This window comes from Spermophilus citellus (assembly GCF_964194105.1).
Source record: "Spermophilus citellus genome assembly, chromosome: 12".
NCBI classification, from domain to species: domain Eukaryota; kingdom Metazoa; phylum Chordata; class Mammalia; order Rodentia; family Sciuridae; genus Spermophilus; species Spermophilus citellus.
The window spans coordinates 65,100,643-65,125,228 of NC_138198.1; positions in this window are offsets into that span (position 1 = coordinate 65,100,643).

Consider the following 24,586-nt stretch of genomic DNA (forward strand, 5'->3'; position numbering starts at 1 on the left):
TGGCTAGCTAGATAAATACCATGACATTTTTGAAATTCCCATGACCAGGTGGCACTGGAGAACCTTTGGATGTCCTGTTGCTGATCATGAGTGGACCAGACAGTGCCTTGATTGACTGGGTTTCATGAAAATGGTGTAAAACAGAGATGCCAGTAAGTTGGGGCCTGCTGAGTAGTGGGCCTAGAGCAGTGGTGTGCAGGTGTGTGATAAAACATCTGTGGTGGGGCCATGTGGATCTGCCATTGGCTTCCAAATGGCTTGTGACTGACATGGTGCAGTGAGCAGACCCTTCTATGTAAAGGCATCTTGTTATATGGAGAGGTTTCAGGGCAATGTTCAGAATCAGGTTGCTATGGTCAAGGGGGAAAGCTCTGTGGGATAGAAGCCTGGCTGGTGCATTCTCCTAGGACCTTGACCCACCACACGTGACAGAACTCCCTCCAGCACTGTGTCCCAGTTGAACTCCTTGTATTTCCTGAAGCAAATTCCAAACTCCCAGTGCAGCAGCAAGAAACACCAGGAAAAGTGGAGGATGACCAAATGGCTTCACAGTCCACACAGGGAGACACTTAGACCCCAGTGGCCACAGTTTACCTGCAAAGAGAGAATTCAGCACTTCTGCCTCATGTTCATTGGAAAATCAGAAACCATGTCCTCCAGGTCACATAGATGCAGACCTGGTTTGATGGTCTCACTACAAAGGAAGCTAAAGCTCCTGACAACAACATATATTTCAAGTGCCCAACCTCAGAAGCAGTTTCTCACAAAGTCTTTAGGCCAGCAGAGCTCCACGTTTGTGGAGTGTTTACCCTCTCCCTTACTCATGGAAACTAGTCTACCACCTCCAAGGTTGTGAACTCCTGAGCATTTTCCATTCCACATATGTATTCACAGCATTTCTAACTCTTCTCCTCAAATTGTGTCTTACTTATTGTGAAGGTAATCTCAAGGCAATGTTCTGGATGAGAGTGGGAAGATTTTTTTGTAGCACATATTGGCCTACACATTGGATTCATTTTCCTATTTTCCGTTCGAAATACTGAATCCCTGACACTAACCCATACCCTACTAGATTGTGACTACGAATACTAATATGATGGAGAAAAATAACTCAAACAGAATAGAAATACAGGCAGTTCAGAGCAGGCCTGGTGTATAGTTGGACTGGCCTTTGGCATTATAAAGGGTAGGTGTTATAAATCTAGTCCAATTTAATAGAAATAGTTCTCCATGTGCTTTGAATGTTAACAAATATGTGAATTCTGTCTCCCTTTCTCTGTAGCCTATTCAGCAACATGCATTTTCACATGCACATAGAGAATCCCACCTCCTATCCCACGTCCATTCTTGTGAGGTGGCTGACTTGGCAGATACAAACTGTGAGAAGAGATCACTCCTCCTAAACGCTGTTGGAACTGAGAATTCAACCTCCAGGTGAGCTTCCCACTTGAACAACATGGTACATAAATACATGTTCAGTAAAATAAATATTTTTGGATCTGTGGATGATAAATATTTCATGATGAATTTCGATTGGCATATATATTTCTACTCTTTAATGTCTGTGTTTGTGTGTGTGTGTTTTTTGTGTGTATATATATATATATATATATATATGTATATATATATATATATATATATATATATATATACACACACACACACACATACACACACTGTCCAGATTTTTCAAAATATGAAATGTATGTGTCATATTATATACTCCCTAAATTCATTCATGTTCATATATGTGGATTTATAATCAACTTTTCACAAGATTATTCTCAGAAATAGTCATCCACCTGCAATACATATTTGTTTCCTAGTGCTGAAATCCTAATATTTCTACAGTAACTGACCCAGTTTAACATGAATGCAAGTAGATTCCTATGGGACATGATGTGTATTTTGACGTTCATTTTTATTCAACACTGGTACATTACTATTTCTTCAGTTGATTCACATCACAGGATATGTATTTCATCCTCAAGTTCACAAATTTCCAGGCATTTATTTCCCTTTCAATCACTTCCTGCTTCAGAACACATGTATTCCTCCACGTTTCTTGACTGGTCTTTTCATGAGACTTCTTTCCAAACACATTCTTTTCCATTTCCATAATCCCTTGTGAAGCAAAACTCACACCCCCTTCATGGTGAACCATAACCCCAATATCACCATTAGATGTATAACTGGTTAGAATGAATGGTTGTGTATCAATATTAGATTTCCTATATATTTTCAGATATCAATGCAATCCATTATTTAAATTGGAACCTGTTATAATATTTATTCACAGTATGGTCTATTCATGCATTATCTCTATATTCATAGACCCAGGGTACACCTATTTGTACCCCCAAAGGCTAATTTATATGTCTTCAACATATTACTCCCAGAAATGGTGGAAGAAACACTCATGTCACCTGATCTACATATACATTTTATCACAGTGATATTCTGGACACAAAATGCAAAGGTCACACTTATGATTGCACCAAAGCCTCATTGGAAAGTGAGCATGGATTAATAAAAACATCCTTGTCCAGGTTGCCTAATGCTCTCAAATGTCAATGCTATTGGTGACTACACATTTGTTTCTTCCTAAGATGATATATTCAACCTCAACCCCGTTGAAAATGTCTAATCCACTCACTCACTTTATATTTTGCCTGATTTCCTCATGTCTCTATTGATATCTGCTTTCCTACATATGTTCCCCAGTTCATCATTGTGACTGACTCTTCACATGTGCTGACGTTTACATTCACTCTCTAACCGACACCCTATTGCTAAAGAACTTTTGGTCCAAATTGCATACTCACTCTTCTTCCAAAACTTACCAACTATCTTCCTAATCCTACCTACTATCCCTTTTTGACTGGATGTTCTCTTCTACATTCAATCATCCAAGGTACAAGGTCCTATGCCATTGTATATCGATTTATCTGAGACATCTGTGCAGAAAGTCATTCAAAGCTAAGTATCCCAATCAAGGGCCCAATGCCCTTCTGGCCTTCAAATCTTACTTGGATTTCTGTTTTCATACATATATTTCACCTATATATTATCATAAATATCGCAGGTTCCCAATACCATTCTTCATCCAGCAGAGTGATTCCTAAGCCACATCAAACAGGTTCTTAACCCTAACCATACACTGTTCCCTCAATCTAACTTTACAGAAGAGCAGGGACAGAGTGGGTCTTACAATACAGGAATGTGGGGGATCTTCCACCTGCTGAGAAACTCAAAGGCCCATGCAGAAATGATCCCTGGAGAAGATGTAGGCAGCTATGAAGGACCTGAGAGAGCAGAAGTCATCTTCCATGGCAAACAACCTGGTCAGGATGAAGGGATGTGTCTGAATGAGCCTCTCTTTTCTTAATGTAGACAAGATGGACCAAAGCAGGCCTGTGTGGAGAGCTGTTCCTTGGTGCCTATGGTTGATATTCCATTCTAACTTGTGAAAGTGTCACAGGAAGGAGGGGCAGCCTCCATCTCATGGGAGCCTTGGAAGCAACTGTTAGGACACAGTGGTTGCCAAGGCAGTGACCTCATTCAGTTCCTGAAGGAAGTGACCTCACCTCACTTCCTTGGTGATGGAACTCTCTGAACTTGGGATCCAGGAAGCCAGGCACCCAGAGCCAGTCCCAGTCCCAGTCCCAGTGGGCTCACTTGTTTGGATTTACCAAGGACAGAGTCAGTCTTTCTTGGTACCCACTGAGGTGAGGATTGCCAAATGCCAGGAAAGCTCTGCAGAGGGGCCTTTCCTGAGAAAGCAGGTAGTGGCTCACCGCTGGCTCCTGACAACTTCACAGAGTTGGCCAAGGAGGCCAGATGTGAGACAGGACAGGCCCTTTCGGGGGAACATAGTATGGCCCACCAGTCAGACGACACTCCGGGCAGTCACAGACCAACTTGGAAGGAGGTGCCTTTGTGGGTGTGGGTGTGAGTTTGTGGTTTTGTCTCATGTTCTGAGAATAGGTAGGAAAGGCGGTTTGTTTGGTTTGGAGTGGACTGTTTCTAGTAAGGCTTTTGACAAGGCGAGTGTTTCTATGTTTGTGTATCCCACTGTGTCCCTGGTTGTAGACATTAGAAAAGAGAATGCATCAATGGATGTGTCCTGTCTAGTAGAAAGCTTCCCAGCATTCATCCTGCCCAATTGATGAATGGACTGCGGCTTGCCTTATGGATGGGCGACACCTACTATCTTCCTAAGTTCCTGTTTTCTTCCTGAATTCTGGCCACTCTCCAGAACAGGCTCATGGTTTTGTGTCCAAGATATGTACCACCTCCAAGCTCGGTGACATGGCCATGTACTGGATAGTTGAAAGGAATGGTGAGCATCTCAGAAAACTCAGATATCAGTGTGACCAGTAAAGTCTCCCTGGAGAACCCCTGCTTTGGGCCTTTGGCTTACCTATTGTTCTGTTGCCCTGAATGTCAGGAAGGCCTTTGCCTCAGGGCACCCCTTTGTGAAGCCTGAAGAAAACAGTTTTCAAATGGAAATGAATGGGCATCACCTATGGCTCTTTGCTTAATTGCTTTGCAAAGGGATGTGTCTGAATCAGCCTCTTGGCCCTGTGTCAGGCTGTGGCTTAGATAGTCAGCACCTCATGGATCCAAAGAAAGATCCCATGTGTGCATCCAAAGCCAAATTGGCACAAAAGCAGTCATCCTGGATGAGGTCTCTCGCCTTCCTCTGTAAGGTTCCTGACCTCCATCAAGTGAGAATAGGGATCCTTTGTGTCAAATGAGTCCTTCAAAGCCATGCAGAGGCTAGCCCATAGGTGCTTGGGTTTTCTCATGACTCCAGTTCACACAAAGAATCTATACCCGGCAGTCAGTAGGCCTCCAATTGGAGAAGTAGAGCAGTATTAAAGGCAGGCCTATTTGATCACTCCAGGTTCACAGGAAGGGTGTCCAGTCCACCCTGACATTAGGCAAATGAGAGGCAAGGGAGCTTATTGTGGACACTGTCTTGGGCTGTGCCCCTCATGGAAACCTCCAGCCAGAGGTTATGATGAGTGTCTATATGGAAGAAGATGAGGGCCATGTGGCAGTGTTTTGGTTTGAATTGTGGTGTGGCAGTGGGAAGAGATGACTGGGTCCACCTGGGCTTGAACTCTGGTGTGATTCCCCTTGGAGACTGAGTTCTGGAACTGACCTCAGAGAAGTATTGCCGTGAATTGTGTTGGGATGTTAGGAGGCCACGCATGAGAGTCGCCCTTGGAAACTGAGATCTAGGCCCAGGCTGGCTTTCCACAGAGCACTGGGAATCTCAGCCCGGATATCACATGATTTTATTCTTAAAGACCTGGCAGCCATCGTGGAGAGTCCAAACACACGTGGACCTCACATTGTAGACCTCAATGGGCCTGGCTTCCTGTGACCTTTTGGCCACTCTTTGGGAAGCCCAGTTTGTGAGAGTTCCCCAGAGCTTTCGTTGAAATGAGCTTCCTCACCATTTAATGGTTCCTGAAGGAATGGAAACCCACAGTGCCTCCAACTTCATCCTTTAAAAATGGCTAGCTAGATAAATACCATGACATTTTTGAAATTCCCATGACCAGGTGGCACTGGAGAACCTTTGGATGTCCTGTTGCTGATCATGAGTGGACCAGACAGTGCCTTGATTGACTGGGTTTCATGAAAATGGTGTAAAACAGAGATGCCAGTAAGTTGGGGCCTGCTGAGTAGTGGGCCTAGAGCAGTGGTGTGCAGGTGTGTGATAAAACATCTGTGGTGGGGCCATGTAGATCTGCCATTGGCTTCCAAATGGCTTGTGACTGACATGGTGCAGTGAGCAGACCCTTCTATGTAAAGGCATCTTGTTATATGGAGAGGTTTCAGGGCAATGTTCAGAATCAGGTTGCTATGGTCAAGGGGGCAAGCTCTGTGGGATAGAAGCCTGGCTGGTGCATTCTCCTAGGACCTTGACCCACCACACGTGACAGAACTCCCTCCAGCACTGTGTCCCAGTTGAACTCCTTGTATTTCCTGAAGCAAATTCCAAACTCCCAGTGCAGCAGCAAGAAACACCACGAAAAGTGGAGGATGACCAAATGGCTTCACAGTCCACACAGGGAGACACTTAGACCCCAGTGGCCACAGTTTACCTGCAAAGAGAGAATTCAGCACTTCTGCCTCATGTTCATTGGAAAATCAGAAACCATGTCCTCCAGGTCACATAGATGCAGACCTGGTTTGATGGTCTCACTACAAAGGAAGCTAAAGCTCCTGACAACAACATATATTTCAAGTGCCCAACCTCAGAAGCAGTTTCTCACAAAGTCTTTAGGCCAGCAGAGCTCCACGTTTGTGGAGTGTTTACCCTCTCCCTTACTCATGGAAACTAGTCTACCACCTCCAAGGTTGTGAACTCCTGAGCATTTTCCATTCCACATATGTATTCACAGCATTTCTAACTCTTCTCCTCAAATTGTGTCTTACTTATTGTGAAGGTAATCTCAAGGCAATGTTCTGGATGAGAGTGGGAAGATTTTTTTGTAGCACATATTGGCCTACACATTGGATTCATTTTCCTATTTTCCGTTCGAAATACTGAATCCCTGACACTAACCCATACCCTACTAGATTGTGACTACGAATACTAATATGATGGAGAAAAATAACTCAAACAGAATAGAAATACAGGCAGTTCAGAGCAGGCCTGGTGTATAGTTGGACTGGCCTTTGGCATTATAAAGGGTAGGTGTTATAAATCTAGTCCAATTTAATAGAAATAGTTCTCCATGTGTTTTGAATGTTAACAAATATGTGAATTCCTGTCTCCCTTTCTCTGTAGCCTATTCAGCAACATGCATTTTTACATGCACATAGAGAATCCCACCTCCTATCCCACGTCCATTCTTGTGAGGTGGCTGACTTGGCAGATAAAAACTGTGAGAAGAGATCACTCCTCCTAAACGCTGTTGGAACTGAGAATTCAACCTCCAGGTGAGCTTCCCACTTGAACAACATGGTACATAAATACATGTTCAGTAAAATAAATATTTTTGGATCTGTGGATGATAAATATTTCATGATGAATTTCGATTGGCATATATATTTCTACTCTTTAATGTCTGTGTTTTTGTGTGTGTGTTTTTTTTGTATATATATATATATATATATATATATATATATATATATATATATATATATATATATATACACACACACACATACACACACTGTCCAGATTTTTCAACATATGAAATGTATGTGTCATATTATATACTCCCTAAATTCATTCATGTTCATATATGTGGATTTATAATCAACTTTTCACAAGATTATTCTCAGAAATAGTCATACACCTGCAATACATATTTGTTTCCTAGTGCTGAAATCCTAATATTTCTACAGTAACTGACCCAGTTTAACATCAATGCAAGTAGATTCCTATGGGACATGATGTGTATTTTGACGTTCATTTTTATTCAACACTGGTACATTACTATTTCTTCAGTTGATTCACATCACAGGATATGTATTTCATCCTCAAGTTCACAAATTTCCAGGCATTTATTTCCCTTTCAATCACTTCCTGCTTCAGAACACATGTATTCCTCCACGTTTCTTGACTGCTCTTTTCATGAGACTTCTTTCCAAACACATTCTTTTCCATTTCCATAATCCCTTGTGAAGCAAAACTCACACCCCCTTCATGGTGAACCATAACCCCAATATCACCATTAGATGTATAACTGGTTAGAATGAATGGTTGTGTATCAATATTAGATTTCCTATATATTTTCAGATATCAATGCAATCCATTATTTAAATTGGAACCTGTTATAATATTTATTCACAGTATGGTCTATTCATGCATTATCTCTATATTCATAGACCCAGGGTACACCTATTTGTACCCCCAAAGGCTAATTTATATGTCTTCAACATATTACTCCCAGAAATGGTGGAAGAAACACTCATGTCACCTGATCTACATATACATTTTATCACAGTGATATTCTGGACACAAAATGCAAAGGTCACACTTATGATTGCACCAAAGCCTCATTGGAAAGTGAGCATGGATTAATAAAAACATCCTTGTCCAGGTTGCCTAATGCTCTCAAATGTCAATGCTATTGGTGACTACACATTTGTTTCTTCCTAAGATGATATATTCAACCTCAACCCCGTTGAAAATGTCTAATCCACTCACTCACTTCATATTTTGCCTGATTTCCTCATGTCTCTTTTGATATCTGCTTTCCTACATATGTTCCCCAGTTCATCATTGTGACTGACTCTTCACATGTGCTGACGTTTACATTCACTCTCTAACCGACACCCTATTGCTAAAGAACTTTTGGTCCAAATTGCATACTCACTCTTCTTCCAAAACTTACCAACTATCTTCCTAATCCTACCTACTATCCCTTTTTGACTGGATGTTCTCTTCTACATTCAATCATCCAAGGTACAAGGTCCTATGCCATTGTATATCGATTTATCTGAGACATCTGTGCAGAAAGTCATTCAAAGCTAAGTATCCCAATCAAGGGCCCAATGCCCTTCTGGCCTTCAAATCTTACTTGGATTTCTGTTTTCATACATATATTTCACCTATATATTATTATAAATATCGCAGGTTCCCAATACCATTCTTCATCCAGCAGAGTGATTCCTAAGCCACATCAAACAGGTTCTTAACCCTAACCATACACTGTTCCCTCAATCTAACTTTACAGAAGAGCAGGGACAGAGTGGGTCTTACAATACAGGAATGTGGGGGATCTTCCACCTGCTGAGAAACTCAAAGGCCCATGCAGAAATGATCCCTGGAGAAGATGTAGGCAGCTATGAAGGACCTGAGAGAGCAGAAGTCATCTTCCATGGCAAACAACCTGGTCAGGATGAAGGGATGTGTCTGAATGAGCCTCTCTCTTCTTATTGTAGACAAGATGGACCAAAGCAGGCCTGTGTGGAGAGCTGTTCCTTGGTGCCTATGGTTGATATTCCATTCTAACTTGTGAAAGTGTCACAGGAAGGAGGGGCAGCCTCCATCTCATGGGAGCCTTGGAAGCAACTGTTAGGACACAGTGGTTGCCAAGGCAGTGACCTCATTCAGTTCCTGAAGGAAGTGACCTCACCTCACTTCCTTGGTGATGGAACTCTCTGAACTTGGGATCCAGGAAGCCAGGCACCCAGAGCCAGTCCCAGTCCCAGTCCCAGTGGGCTCACTTGTTTGGATTTACCAAGGACAGAGTCAGTCTTTCTTGGTACCCACTGAGGTGAGGATTGCCAAATGCCAGGAAAGCTCTGCAGAGGGGCCTTTCCTGAGAAAGCAGGTAGTGGCTCACCGCTGGCTCCTGACAACTTCACAGAGTTGGCCAAGGAGGCCAGATGTGAGACAGGACAGGCCCTTTCGGGGGAACATAGTATGGCCCACCAGTCAGACGACACTCCGGGCAGTCACAGACCAACTTGGAAGGAGGTGCCTTTGTGGGTGTGGGTGTGAGTTTGTGGTTTTGTCTCATGTTCTGAGAATAGGTAGGAAAGGCGGTTTGTTTGGTTTGGAGTGGACTGTTTCTAGTAAGGCTTTTGACAAGGCGAGTGTTTCTATGTTTGTGTATCCCACTGTGTCCCTGGTTGTAGACATTAGAAAAGAGAATGCATCAATGGATGTGTCCTGTCTAGTAGAAAGCTTCCCAGCATTCATCCTGCCCAATTGATGAATGGACTGCGGCTTGCCTTATGGATGGGCGACACCTACTATCTTCCTAAGTTCCTGTTTTCTTCCTGAATTCTGGCCACTCTCCAGAACAGGCTCATGGTTTTGTGTCCAAGATGTGTACCACCTCCAAGCTCGGTGACATGGCCATGTACTGGATAGTTGAAAGGAATGGTGAGCATCTCAGAAAACTCAGATATCAGTGTGACCAGTAAAGTCTCCCTGGAGAACCCCTGCTTTGGGCCTTTGGCTTACCTATTGTTCTGTTGCCCTGAATGTCAGGAAGGCCTTTGCCTCAGGGCACCCCTTTGTGAAGCCTGAAGAAAACAGTTTTCAAATGGAAATGAATGGGCATCACCTATGGCTCTTTGCTTAATTGCTTTGCAAAGGGATGTGTCTGAATCAGCCTCTTGGCCCTGTGTGAGGCTGTGGCTTAGATAGTCAGCACCTCATGGATCCAAAGAAAGATCCCATGTGTGCATCCAAAGCCAAATTGGCACAAAAGCAGTCATCCTGGATGAGGTCTCTCGCCTTCCTCTGTAAGGTTCCTGACCTCCATCAAGTGAGAATAGGGATCCTTTGTGTCAAATGAGTCCTTCAAAGCCATGCAGAGGCTAGCCCATAGGTGCTTGGGTTTTCTCATGACTCCAGTTCACACAAAGAATCTATACCCGGCAGTCAGTAGGCCTCCAATTGGAGAAGTAGAGCAGTATTAAAGGCAGGCCTATTTGATCACTCCAGGTTCACAGGAAGGGTGTCCAGTCCACCCTGACATTAGGCAAATGAGAGGCAAGGGAGCTTATTGTGGACACTGTCTTGGGCTGTGCCCCTCATGGAAACCTCCAGCCAGAGGTTATGATGAGTGTCTATATGGAAGAAGATGAGGGCCATGTGGCAGTGTTTTGGTTTGAATTGTGGTGTGGCAGTGGGAAGAGATGACTGGGTCCACCTGGGCTTGAACTCTGGTGTGATTCCCCTTGGAGACTGAGTTCTGGAACTGACCTCAGAGAAGTATTGCCGTGAATTGTGTCGGGATGTTAGGAGGCCACACATGAGAGTCGCCCTTGGAAACTGAGATCTAGGCCCAGGCTGGCTTTCCACAGAGCACTGGGAATCTCAGCCCGGATATCACATGATTTTATTCTTAAAGACCTGGCAGCCATCGTGGAGAGTCCAAACACACGTGGACCTCACATTGTAGACCTCAATGGGCCTGGCTTCCTGTGACCTTTTGGCCACTCTTTGGGAAGCCCTGTTTGTGAGAGTTCCCCAGAGCTTTCGTTGAAATGAGCTTCCTCACCATTTAATGGTTCCTGAAGGAATGGAAACCCACAGTGCCTCCAACTTCATCCTTTAAAAATGGCTAGCTAGATAAATACCATGACATTTTTGAAATTCCCATGACCAGGTGGCACTGGAGAACCTTTGGATGTCCTGTTGCTGATCATGAGTGGACCAGACAGTGCCTTGATTGACTGGGTTTCATGAAAATGGTGTAAAACAAAGATGCCAGTAAGTTGGGGCCTGCTGAGTAGTGGGCCTAGAGCAGTGGTGTGCAGGTGTGTGATAAAACATCTGTGGTGGGGCCATGTAGATCTGCCATTGGCTTCCAAATGGCTTGTGACTGACATGGTGCAGTGAGCAGACCCTTCTATGTAAAGGCATCTTGTTATATGGAGAGGTTTCAGGGCAATGTTCAGAATCAGGTTGCTATGGTCAAGGGGGCAAGCTCTGTGGGATAGAAGCCTGGCTGGTGCATTCTCCTAGGACCTTGACCCACCACACGTGACAGAACTCCCTCCAGCACTGTGTCCCAGTTGAACTCCTTGTATTTCCTGAAGCAAATTCCAAACTCCCAGTGCAGCAGCAAGAAACACCAGGAAAAGTGGAGGATGACCAAATGGCTTCACAGTCCACACAGGGAGACACTTAGACCCCAGTGGCCACAGTTTACCTGCAAAGAGAGAATTCAGCACTTCTGCCTCATGTTCATTGGAAAATCAGAAACCATGTCCTCCAGGTCACATAGATGCAGACCTGGTTTGATGGTCTCACTACAAAGGAAGCTAAAGCTCCTGACAACAACATATATTTCAAGTGCCCAACCTCAGAAGCAGTTTCTCACAAAGTCTTTAGGCCAGCAGAGCTCCACGTTTGTGGAGTGTTTACCCTGTCCCTTACTCATGGAAACTAGTCTACCACCTCCAAGGTTGTGAACTCCTGAGCATTTTCCATTCCACATATGTATTCACAGCATTTCTAACTCTTCTCCTCAAATTGTGTCTTACTTATTGTGAAGGTAATCTCAAGGCAATGTTCTGGATGAGAGTGGGAAGATTTTTTTGTAGCACATATTGGCCTACACATTGGATTCATTTTCCTATTTTCCGTTCGAAATACTGAATCCCTGACACTAACCCATACCCTACTAGATTGTGACTACGAATACTAATATGATGGAGAAAAATAACTCAAACAGAATAGAAATACAGGCAGTTCAGAGCAGGCCTGGTGTATAGTTGGACTGGCCTTTGGCATTATAAAGGGTAGGTGTTATAAATCTAGTCCAATTTAATAGAAATAGTTCTCCATGTGCTTTGAATGTTAACAAATATGTGAATTCTGTCTCCCTTTCTCTGTAGCCTATTCAGCAACATGCATTTTCACATGCACATAGAGAATCCCACCTCCTATCCCACGTCCATTCTTGTGAGGTGGCTGACTTGGCAGATACAAACTGTGAGAAGAGATCACTCCTCCTAAACGCTGTTGGAACTGAGAATTCAACCTCCAGGTGAGCTTCCCACTTGAACAACATGGTACATAAATACATGTTCAGTAAAATAAATATTTTTGGATCTGTGGATGATAAATATTTCATGATGAATTTCGATTGGCATATATATTTCTACTCTTTAGTGTCTGTGTTTGTGTGTGTGTGTTTTTTTTGTGTATATATATATATATATATATATATATATATATATATACACACACACACACACATACACACACTGTCCAGATTTTTCAAAATATGAAATGTATGTGTCATATTATATACTCCCTAAATTCATTCATGTTCATATATGTGGATTTATAATCAACTTTTCACAAGATTATTCTCAGAAATAGTCATCCACCTGCAATACATATTTGTTTCCTAGTGCTGAAATCCTAATATTTCTACAGTAACTGACCCAGTTTAACATGAATGCAAGTAGATTCCTATGGGACATGATGTGTATTTTGACGTTCATTTTTATTCTACACTGGTACATTACTATTTCTTCAGTTGATTCACATCACAGGATATGTATTTCATCCTCAAGTTCACAAATTTCCAGGCATTTATTTCCCTTTCAATCACTTCCTGCTTCAGAACACATGTATTCCTCCACGTTTCTTGACTGGTCTTTTCATGAGACTTCTTTCCAAACACATTCTTTTCCATTTCCATAATCCCTTGTGAAGCAAAACTCACACCCCCTTGATGGTGAACCATAACCCCAATATCACCATTAGATGTATAACTGGTTAGAATGAATGGTTGTGTATCAATATTAGATTTCCTATATATTTTCAGATATCAATGCAATCCATTATTTAAATTGGAACCTGTTATAATATTTATTCACAGTATGGTCTATTCATGCATTATCTCTATATTCATAGACCCAGGGTACACCTATTTGTACCCCCAAAGGCTAATTTATATGTCTTCAACATATTACTCCCAGAAATGTTGGAAGAAACACTCATGTCACCTGATCTACATATACATTTTATCACAGTGATATTCTGGACACAAAATGCAAAGGTCACACTTATGATTGCACCAAAGCCTCATTGGAAAGTGAGCATGGATTAATAAAAACATCCTTGTCCAGGTTGCCTAATGCTCTCAAATGTCAATGCTATTGGTGACTACACATTTGTTTCTTCCTAAGATGATATATTCAACCTCAACCCCGTTGAAAATGTCTAATCCACTCACTCACTTTATATTTTGCCTGATTTCCTCATGTCTCTATTGATATCTGCTTTCCTACATATGTTCCCCAGTTCATCATTGTGACTGACTCTTCACATGTGCTGCCGTTTACATTCACTCTCTAACCGACACCCTATTGCTAAAGAACTTTTGGTCCAAATTGCATACTCACTCTTCTTCCAAAACTTACCAACTATCTTCCTAATCCTACCTACTATCCCTTTTTGACTGGATGTTCTCTTCTACATTCAATCATCCAAGGTACAAGGTCCTATGCCATTGTATATCGATTTATCTGAGACATCTGTGCAGAAAGTCATTCAAAGCTAAGTATCCCAATCAAGGGCCCAATGCCCTTCTGGCCTTCAAATCTTACTTGGATTTCTGTTTTCATACATATATTTCACCTATATATTATTATAAATATTGCAGGTTCCCAATACCATTCTTCATCCAGCAGAGTGATTCCTAAGCCACATCAAACAGGTTCTTAACCCTAACCATACACTGTTCCCTCAATCTAACTTTACAGAAGAGCAGGGACAGAGTGGGTCTTACAATACAGGAATGTGGGGGATCTTCCACCTGCTGAGAAACTCAAAGGCCCATGCAGAAATGATCCCTGGAGAAGATGTAGGCAGCTATGAAGGACCTGAGAGAGCAGAAGTCATCTTCCATGGCAAACAACCTGGTCAGGATGAAGGGATGTGTCTGAATGAGCCTCTCTCTTCTTAATGTAGACAAGATGGACCAAAGCAGGCCTGTGTGGAGAGCTGTTCCTTGGTGCCTATGGTTGATATTCCATTCTAACTTGTGAAAGTGTCACAGGAAGGAGGGGCAGCCTCCATCTCATGGGAGCCTTGGAAGCAACTGTTAGGACACAGTGGTTGCCAAGGCAGTGACCTCATTCAGTTCCTGAAGGAAGTGACCTCACCTCACTTCCTTGGTGATGGAACTCTCTGAACTTGGGATCCAGGAAGCCAGGCACCCAGAGCCAGTCCCAGTCCCAGTCCCAGTGGGCTCACTTGTTTGGATTTACCAAGGACAGAGTCAGTCTTTCTTGGTACCCACTGAGGTGAGGATTGCCAAATGCCAGGAAAGCTCTGCAGAGGGGCCTTTCCTGAGAAAGCAGGTAGTGGCTCACCGCTGGCTCCTGACAACTTCACAGAGTTGGCCAAGGAGGCCAGATGTGAGACAGGACAGGCCCTTTCGGGGGAACATAGTATGGCCCACCAGTCAGACGACACTCCGGGCAGTCACAGACCAACTTGGAAGGAGGTGCCTTTGTGGGTGTGGGTGTGAGTTTGTGGTTTTGTCTCATGTTCTGAGAATAGGTAGGAAAGGCGGTTTGTTTGGTTTGGAGTGGACTGTTTCTAGTAAGGCTTTTGACAAGGCGAGTGTTTCTATGTTTGTGTATCCCACTGTGTCCCTGGTTGTAGACATTAGAAAAGAGAATGCATCAATGGATGTGTCCTGTCTAGTAGAAAGCTTCCCAGCATTCATCCTGCCCAATTGATGAATGGACTGCGGCTTGCCTTATGGATGGGCGACACCTACTATCTTCCTAAGTTCCTGTTTTCTTCCTGAATTCTGGCCACTCTCCAGAACAGGCTCATGGTTTTGTGTCCAAGATGTGTACCACCTCCAAGCTCGGTGACATGGCCATGTACTGGATAGTTGAAAGGAATGGTGAGCATCTCAGAAAACTCAGATATCAGTGTGACCAGTAAAGTCTCCCTGGAGAACCCCTGCTTTGGGCCTTTGGCTTACCTATTGTTCTGTTGCCCTGAATGTCAGGAAGGCCTTTGCCTCAGGGCACCCCTTTGTGAAGCCTGAAGAAAACAGTTTTCAAATGGAAATGAATGGGCATCACCTATGGCTCTTTGCTTAATTGCTTTGCAAAGGGATGTGTCTGAATCAGCCTCTTGGCCCTGTGTCAGGCTGTGGCTTAGATACTCAGCACCTCATGGATCCAAAGAAAGATCCCATGTGTGCATCCAAAGCCAAATTGGCACAAAAGCAGTCATCCTGGATGAGGTCTCTCGCCTTCCTCTGTAAGGTTCCTGACCTCCATCAAGTGAGAATAGGGATCCTTTGTGTCAAATGAGTCCTTCAAAGCCATGCAGAGGCTAGCCCATAGGTGCTTGGGTTTTCTCATGACTCCAGTTCACACAAAGAATCTATACCCGGCAGTCAGTAGGCCTCCAATTGGAGAAGTAGAGCAGTATTAAAGGCAGGCCTATTTGATCACTCCAGGTTCACAGGAAGGGTGTCCAGTCCACCCTGACATTAGGCAAATGAGAGGCAAGGGAGCTTATTGTGGACACTGTCTTGGGCTGTGCCCCTCATGGAAACCTCCAGCCAGAGGTTATGATGAGTGTCTATATGGAAGAAGATGAGGGCCATGTGGCAGTGTTTTGGTTTGAATTGTGGTGTGGCAGTGGGAAGAGATGACTGGGTCCACCTGGGCTTGAACTCTGGTGTGATTCCCCTTGGAGACTGAGTTCTGGAACTGACCTCAGAGAAGTATTGCCGTGAATTGTGTCGGGATGTTAGGAGGCCACGCATGAGAGTCGCCCTTGGAAACTGAGATCTAGGCCCAGGCTGGCTTTCCACAGAGCACTGGGAATCTCAGCCCGGATATCACATGATTTTATTCTTAAAGACCTGGCAGCCATCGTGGAGAGTCCAAACACACGTGGACCTCACATTGTAGACCTCAATGGGCCTGGCTTCCTGTGACCTTTTGGCCACTCTTTGGGAAGCCCTGTTTGTGAGAGTTCCCCAGAGCTTTCGTTGAAATGAGCTTCCTCACCATTTAATGGTTCCTGAAGGAATGGAAACCCACAGTGCCTCCAACTTCATCCTTTAAAAATGGCTAGCTAGATAAATACCATGACATTTTTGAAATTCCCATGACCAGGTGGCACTGGAGAACCTTTGGATGTCCTGTTGCTGATCATGAGTGGACCAGACAGTGCCTTGATTGACTGGGTTTCATGAAAATGGTGTAAAACAGAGATGCCAGTAAGTTGGGGCCTGCTGAGTAGTGGGCCTAGAGCAGTGGTGTGCAGGTGTGTGATAAAACATCTGTGGTGGGGCCATGTGGATCTGCCATTGGCTTCCAAATGGCTTGTGACTGACATGGTGCAGTGAGCAGACCCTTCTATGTAAAGGCATCTTGTTATATGGAGAGGTTTCAGGGCAATGTTCAGAATCAGGTTGCTATGGTCAAGGGGGCAAGCTCTGTGGGATAGAAGCCTGGCTGGTGCATTCTCCTAGGACCTTGACCCACCACACGTGACAGAACTCCCTCCAGCACTGTGTCCCAGTTGAACTCCTTGTATTTCCTGAAGCAAATTCCAAACTCCCAGTGCAGCAGCAAGAAACACCAGGAAAAGTGGAGGATGACCAAATGGCTTCACAGTCCACACAGGGAGACACTTAGACCCCAGTGGCCACAGTTTACCTGCAAAGAGAGAATTCAGCACTTCTGCCTCATGTTCATTGGAAAATCAGAAACCATGTCCTCCAGGTCACATAGATGCAGACCTGGTTTGATGGTCTCACTACAAAGGAAGCTAAAGCTCCTGACAACAACATATATTTCAAGTGCCCAACCTCAGAAGCAGTTTCTCACAAAGTCTTTAGGCCAGCAGAGCTCCACGTTTGTGGAGTGTTTACCCTGTCCCTTACTCATGGAAACTAGTCTACCACCTCCAAGGTTGTGAACTCCTGAGCATTTTCCATTCCACATATGTATTCACAGCATTTCTAACTCTTCTCCTCAAATTGTGTCTTACTTATTGTGAAGGTAATCTCAAGGCAATGTTCTGGATGAGAGTGGGAAGATTTTTTTGTAGCACATATTGGCCTACACATTGGATTCATTTTCCTACTTTCCGTTCAAAATACTGAATCCCTGACACTAACCCATACCCTACTAGATTGTGACTACGAATACTAATATGATGGAGAAAAATAACTCAAACAGAATAGAAATACAGGCAGTTCAGAGCAGGCCTGGTGTATAGTTGGACTGGCCTTTGGCATTATAAAGGGTAGGTGTTATAAATCTAGTCCAATTTAATAGAAATAGTTCTCCATGTGTTTTGAATGATAACATATATGTGAATTCCTGTCTCCCTTTCTCTGTAGCCTATTCAGCAACATGCATTTTTACATGCACATAGAGAATCCTACCTCCTATCCCACGTCCATTCTTGTGAGGTGGCTGACTTGGCAGATACAAACTGTGAGAAGAGATCACTCCTCCTAAACGCTGTTGGAACTGAGAATTCAACCTCCAGGTGAGCTTCCCACTTGAACAACATGGTACATAAATACATGTTCAGTAAAATAAATATTTTTGGATCTGTGGATGATAAATATTTCATGATGAATTTCGATCGGCATATATATTTCTACTCTTTAATGTCTGTGTTTGTGTGTGTGTGTTTTTTTGTATATATATATATATATATATATATATATATATATATATATATATATATATACACACACACACATACACACACTGTCCAGATTTTTCAAAATATGAAATGTATGTGTCATATTATATACTCCCTAAATTCATTCATGTTCATATATGTGGATTTATAATCAACTTTTCACAAGATTATTCTCAGAAATAGTCATACACCTGCAATACATATTTGTTTCCTAGTGCTGAAATCCTAATATTTCTACAGTAACTGACCCAGTTTAACATGAATGCAAGTAGATTCCTATGGGACATGATGTGTATTTTGACGTTCATTTTTATTCAACACTGGTACATTACTATTTCTTCAGTTGATTCACATCACAGGATATGTATTTCATCCTCAAGTTCACAAATTTCCAGGCATTTATTTCCCTTTCAATCACTTCCTGCTTCAGAACACATGTATTCCTCCACGTTTCTTGACTGGTCTTTTCATGAGACTTCTTTCCAAACACATTCTTTTCCATTTCCATAATCCCTTGTGAAGCAAAACTCACACCCCCTTCATGGTGAACCATAACCCCAATATCACCATTAGATGTATAACTGGTTAGAATGAATGGTTGTGTATCAATATTAGATTTCCTATATATTTTCAGATATCAATGCAATCCATTATTTAAATTGGAACCTGTTATAATATTTATTCACAGTATGGTCTATTCATGCATTATCTCTATATTCATAGACCCAGGGTACACCTATTTGTACCCCCAAAGGCTAATTTATATGTCTTCAACATATTACTCCCAGAAATGGTGGAAGAAACACTCATGTCACCTGATCTACATATACATTTTATCACAGTGATATTCTGGACACAAAATGCAAAGGTCACACTTATGATTGCACCAAAGCCTCATTGGAAAGTGAGCATGGATTAATAAAAACATCCTTGTCCAGGTTGCCTAATGCTCTCAAATGTCAATGCTATTGGTGACTACACATTTGTTTCTTCCTAAGATGATATATTCAACCTCAACCCCGTTGAAAATGTCTAATCCACTCACTCACTTTATATTTTGCCTGATTTCCTCATGTCTCTATTGATATCTGCTTTCCTACATATGTTCCCCAGTTCATCATTGTGACTGACTCTTCACATGTGCTGCCGTTTACATTCACTCTCTAACCGACACCCTATTGCTAAAGAACTTTTGGTCCAAATTGCATACTCACTCTTCTTCCAAAACTTACCAACTATCTTCCTAATCCTACCTACTATCCCTTTTTGACTGGATGTTCTCTTCTACATTCAGTCATCCAAGGTACAAGGTCCTATGCCATTGTATATCGATTTATCTGAGACATCTGTGCAGAAAGTCATTCAAAGCTAAGTATCCCAATCAAGGGCCCAATGCCCTTCTGGCCTTCAAATCTTACTTGGATTTCTGTTTTCATACATATATTTCACCTATATATTATTATAAATATCGCAGGTTCCCAATACCATTCTTCATCCAGCAGAGTGATTCCTAAGCCACATCAAACAGGTTCTTAACCCTAACCATACACTGTTCCCTCAATCTAACTTTACAGAAGAGCAGGGACAGAGTGGGTCTTACAATACAGGAATGTGGGGGATCTTCCACCTGCTGAGAAACTCAAAGGCCCATGCAGAAATGATCCCTGGAGAAGATGTAGGCAGCTATGAAGGACCTGAGAGAGCAGAAGTCATCTTCCATGGCAAACAACCTGGTCAGGATGAAGGGATGTGTCTGAATGAGCCTCTCTCTTCTTAATGTAGACAAGATGGACCAAAGCAGGCCTGTGTGGAGAGCTGTTCCTTGGTGCCTATGGTTGATATTCCATTCTAACTTGTGAAAGTGTCACAGGAAGGAGGGGCAGCCTCCATCTCATGGGAGCCTTGGAAGCAACTGTTAGGACACAGTGGTTGCCAAGGCAGTGACCTCATTCAGTTCCTGAAGGAAGTGACCTCACCTCACTTCCTTGGTGATGGAACTCTCTGAACTTGGGATCCAGGAAGCCAGGCACCCAGAGCCAGTCCCAGTCCCAGTCCCAGTGGGCTCACTTGTTTGGATTTACCAAGGACAGAGTCAGTCTTTCTTGGTACCCACTGAGGTGAGGATTGCCAAATGCCAGGAAAGCTCTGCAGAGGGGCCTTTCCTGAGAAAGCAGGTAGTGGCTCACCGCTGGCTCCTGACAACTTCACAGAGTTGGCCAAGGAGGCCAGATGTGAGACAGGACAGGCCCTTTCGGGGGAACATAGTATGGCCCACCAGTCAGACGACACTCCGGGCAGTCACAGACCAACTTGGAAGGAGGTGCCTTTGTGGGTGTGGGTGTGAGTTTGTGGTTTTGTCTCATGTTCTGAGAATAGGTAGGAAAGGCGGTTTGTTTGGTTTGGAGTGGACTGTTTCTAGTAAGGCTTTTGACAAGGCGAGTGTTTCTATGTTTGTGTATCCCACTGTGTCCCTGGTTGTAGACATTAGAAAAGAGAATGCATCAATGGATGTGTCCTGTCTAGTAGAAAGCTTCCCAGCATTCATCCTGCCCAATTGATGAATGGACTGCGGCTTGCCTTATGGATGGGCGACACCTACTATCTTCCTAAGTTCCTGTTTTCTTCCTGAATTCTGGCCACTCTCCAGAACAGGCTCATGGTTTTGTGTCCAAGATGTGTACCACCTCCAAGCTCGGTGACATGGCCATGTACTGGATAGTTGAAAGGAATGGTGAGCATCTCAGAAAACTCAGATATCAGTGTGACCAGTAAAGTCTCCCTGGAGAACCCCTGCTTTGGGCCTTTGGCTTACCTATTGTTCTGTTGCCCTGAATGTCAGGAAGGCCTTTGCCTCAGGGCACCCCTTTGTGAAGCCTGAAGAAAACAGTTTTCAAATGGAAATGAATGGGCATCACCTATGGCTCTTTGCTTAATTGCTTTGCAAAGGGATGTGTCTGAATCAGCCTCTTGGCCCTGTGTGAGGCTGTGGCTTAGATAGTCAGCACCTCATGGATCCAAAGAAAGATCCCATGTGTGCATCCAAAGCCAAATTGGCACAAAAGCAGTCATCCTGGATGAGGTCTCTCGCCTTCCTCTGTAAGGTTCCTGACCTCCATCAAGTGAGAATAGGGATCCTTTGTGTCAAATGAGTCCTTCAAAGCCATGCAGAGGCTAGCCCATAGGTGCTTGGGTTTTCTCATGACTCCAGTTCACACAAAGAATCTATACCCGGCAGTCAGTAGGCCTCCAATTGGAGAAGTAGAGCAGTATTAAAGGCAGGCCTATTTGATCACTCCAGGTTCACAGGAAGGGTGTCCAGTCCACCCTGACATTAGGCAAATGAGAGGCAAGGGAGCTTATTGTGGACACTGTCTTGGGCTGTGCCCCTCATGGAAACCTCCAGCCAGAGGTTATGATGAGTGTCTATATGGAAGAAGATGAGGGCCATGTGGCAGTGTTTTGGTTTGAATTGTGGTGTGGCAGTGGGAAGAGATGACTGGGTCCACCTGGGCTTGAACTCTGGTGTGATTCCCCTTGGAGACTGAGTTCTGGAACTGACCTCAGAGAAGTATTGCCGTGAATTGTGTCGGGATGTTAGGAGGCCACGCATGAGAGTCGCCCTTGGAAACTGAGATCTAGGCCCAGGCTGGCTTTCCACAGAGCACTGGGAATCTCAGCCCGGATATCACATGATTTTATTCTTAAAGACCTGGCAGCCATCGTGGAGAGTCCAAACACACGTGGACCTCACATTGTAGACCTCAATGGGCCTGGCTTCCTGTGACCTTTTGGCCACTCTTTGGGAAGCCCTGTTTGTGAGAGTTCCCCAGAGCTTTCGTTGAAATGAGCTTCCTCACCATTTAATGGTTCCTGAAGGAATGGAAACCCACAGTGCCTCCAACTTCATCCTTTAAAAATGGCTAGCTAGATAAATACCATGACATTTTTGAAATTCCCATGACCAGGTGGCACTGGAGAACCTTTGGATGTCCTGTTGCTGATCATGAGTGGACCAGACAGTGCCTTGATTGACTGGGTTTCATGAAAATGGTGTAAAACAGAGATGCCAGTAAGTTGGGGCCTGCTGAGTAGTGGGCCTAGAGCAGTGGTGTGCAGGTGTGTGATAAAACATCTGTGGTGGGGCCATGTGGATCTGCCATTGGCTTCCAAATGGCTTGTGACTGACATGGTGCAGTGAGCAGACCCTTCTATGTAAAGGCATCTTGTTATATGGAGAGGTTTCAGGGCAATGTTCAGAATCAGGTTGCTATGGTCAAGGGGGCAAGCTCTGTGGGATAGAAGCCTGGCTGGTGCATTCTCCTAGGACCTTGACCCACCACACGTGACAGAACTCCCTCCAGCACTGTGTCCCAGTTGAACTCCTTGTATTTCCTGAAGCAAATTCCAAACTCCCAGTGCAGCAGCAAGAAACACCAGGAAAAGTGGAGGATGACCAAATGGCTTCACAGTCCACACAGGGAGACACTTAGACCCCAGTGGCCACAGTTTACCTGCAAAGAGAGAATTCAGCACTTCTGCCTCATGTTCATTGGAAAATCAGAAACCATGTCCTCCAGGTCACATAGATGCAGACCTGGTTTGATGGTCTCACTACAAAGGAAGCTAAAGCTCCTGACAACAACATATATTTCAAGTGCCCAACCTCAGAAGCAGTTTCTCACAAAGTCTTTAGGCCAGCAGAGCTCCACGTTTGTGGAGTGTTTACCCTGTCCCTTACTCATGGAAACTAGTCTACCACCTCCAAGGTTGTGAACTCCTGAGCATTTTCCATTCCACATATGTATTCACAGCATTTCTAACTCTTCTCCTCAAATTGTGTCTTACTTATTGTGAAGGTAATCTCAAGGCAATGTTCTGGATGAGAGTGGGAAGATTTTTTTGTAGCACATATTGGCCTACACATTGGATTCATTTTCCTACTTTCCGTTCAAAATACTGAATCCCTGACACTAACCCATACCCTACTAGATTGTGACTACGAATACTAATATGATGGAGAAAAATAACTCAAACAGAATAGAAATACAGGCAGTTCAGAGCAGGCCTGGTGTATAGTTGGACTGGCCTTTGGCATTATAAAGGGTAGGTGTTATAAATCTAGTCCAATTTAATAGAAATAGTTCTCCATGTGTTTTGAATGATAACATATATGTGAATTCCTGTCTCCCTTTCTCTGTAGCCTATTCAGCAACATGCATTTTTACATGCACATAGAGAATCCTACCTCCTATCCCACGTCCATTCTTGTGAGGTGGCTGACTTGGCAGATACAAACTGTGAGAAGAGATCACTCCTCCTAAACGCTGTTGGAACTGAGAATTCAACCTCCAGGTGAGCTTCCCACTTGAACAACATGGTACATAAATACATGTTCAGTAAAATAAATATTTTTGGATCTGTGGATGATAAATATTTCATGATGAATTTCGATCGGCATATATATTTCTACTCTTTAATGTCTGTGTTTGTGTGTGTGTGTTTTTTTGTATATATATATATATATATATATATATATATATATATATATATATATATATATATATATACACACACACACATACACACACTCTCCAGATTTTTCAAAATATGAAATGTATGTGTCATATTATATACTCCCTAAATTCATTCATGTTCATATATGTGGATTTATAATCAACTTTTCACAAGATTATTCTCAGAAATAGTCATACACCTGCAATACATATTTGTTTCCTAGTGCTGAAATCCTAATATTTCTACAGTAACTGACCCAGTTTAACATGAATGCAAGTAGATTCCTATGGGACATGATGTGTATTTTGACGTTCATTTTTATTCAACACTGGTACATTACTATTTCTTCAGTTGATTCACATCACAGGATATGTATTTCATCCTCAAGTTCACAAATTTCCAGGCATTTATTTCCCTTTCAATCACTTCCTGCTTCAGAACACATGTATTCCTCCACGTTTCTTGACTGGTCTTTTCATGAGACTTCTTTCCAAACACATTCTTTTCCATTTCCATAATCCCTTGTGAAGCAAAACTCACACCCCCTTCATGGTGAACCATAACCCCAATATCACCATTAGATGTATAACTGGTTAGAATGAATGGTTGTGTATCAATATTAGATTTCCTATATATTTTCAGATATCAATGCAATCCATTATTTAAATTGGAACCTGTTATAATATTTATTCACAGTATGGTCTATTCATGCATTATCTCTATATTCATAGACCCAGGGTACACCTATTTGTACCCCCAAAGGCTAATTTATATGTCTTCAACATATTACTCCCAGAAATGGTGGAAGAAACACTCATGTCACCTGATCTACATATACATTTTATCACAGTGATATTCTGGACACAAAATGCAAAGGTCACACTTATGATTGCACCAAAGCCTCATTGGAAAGTGAGC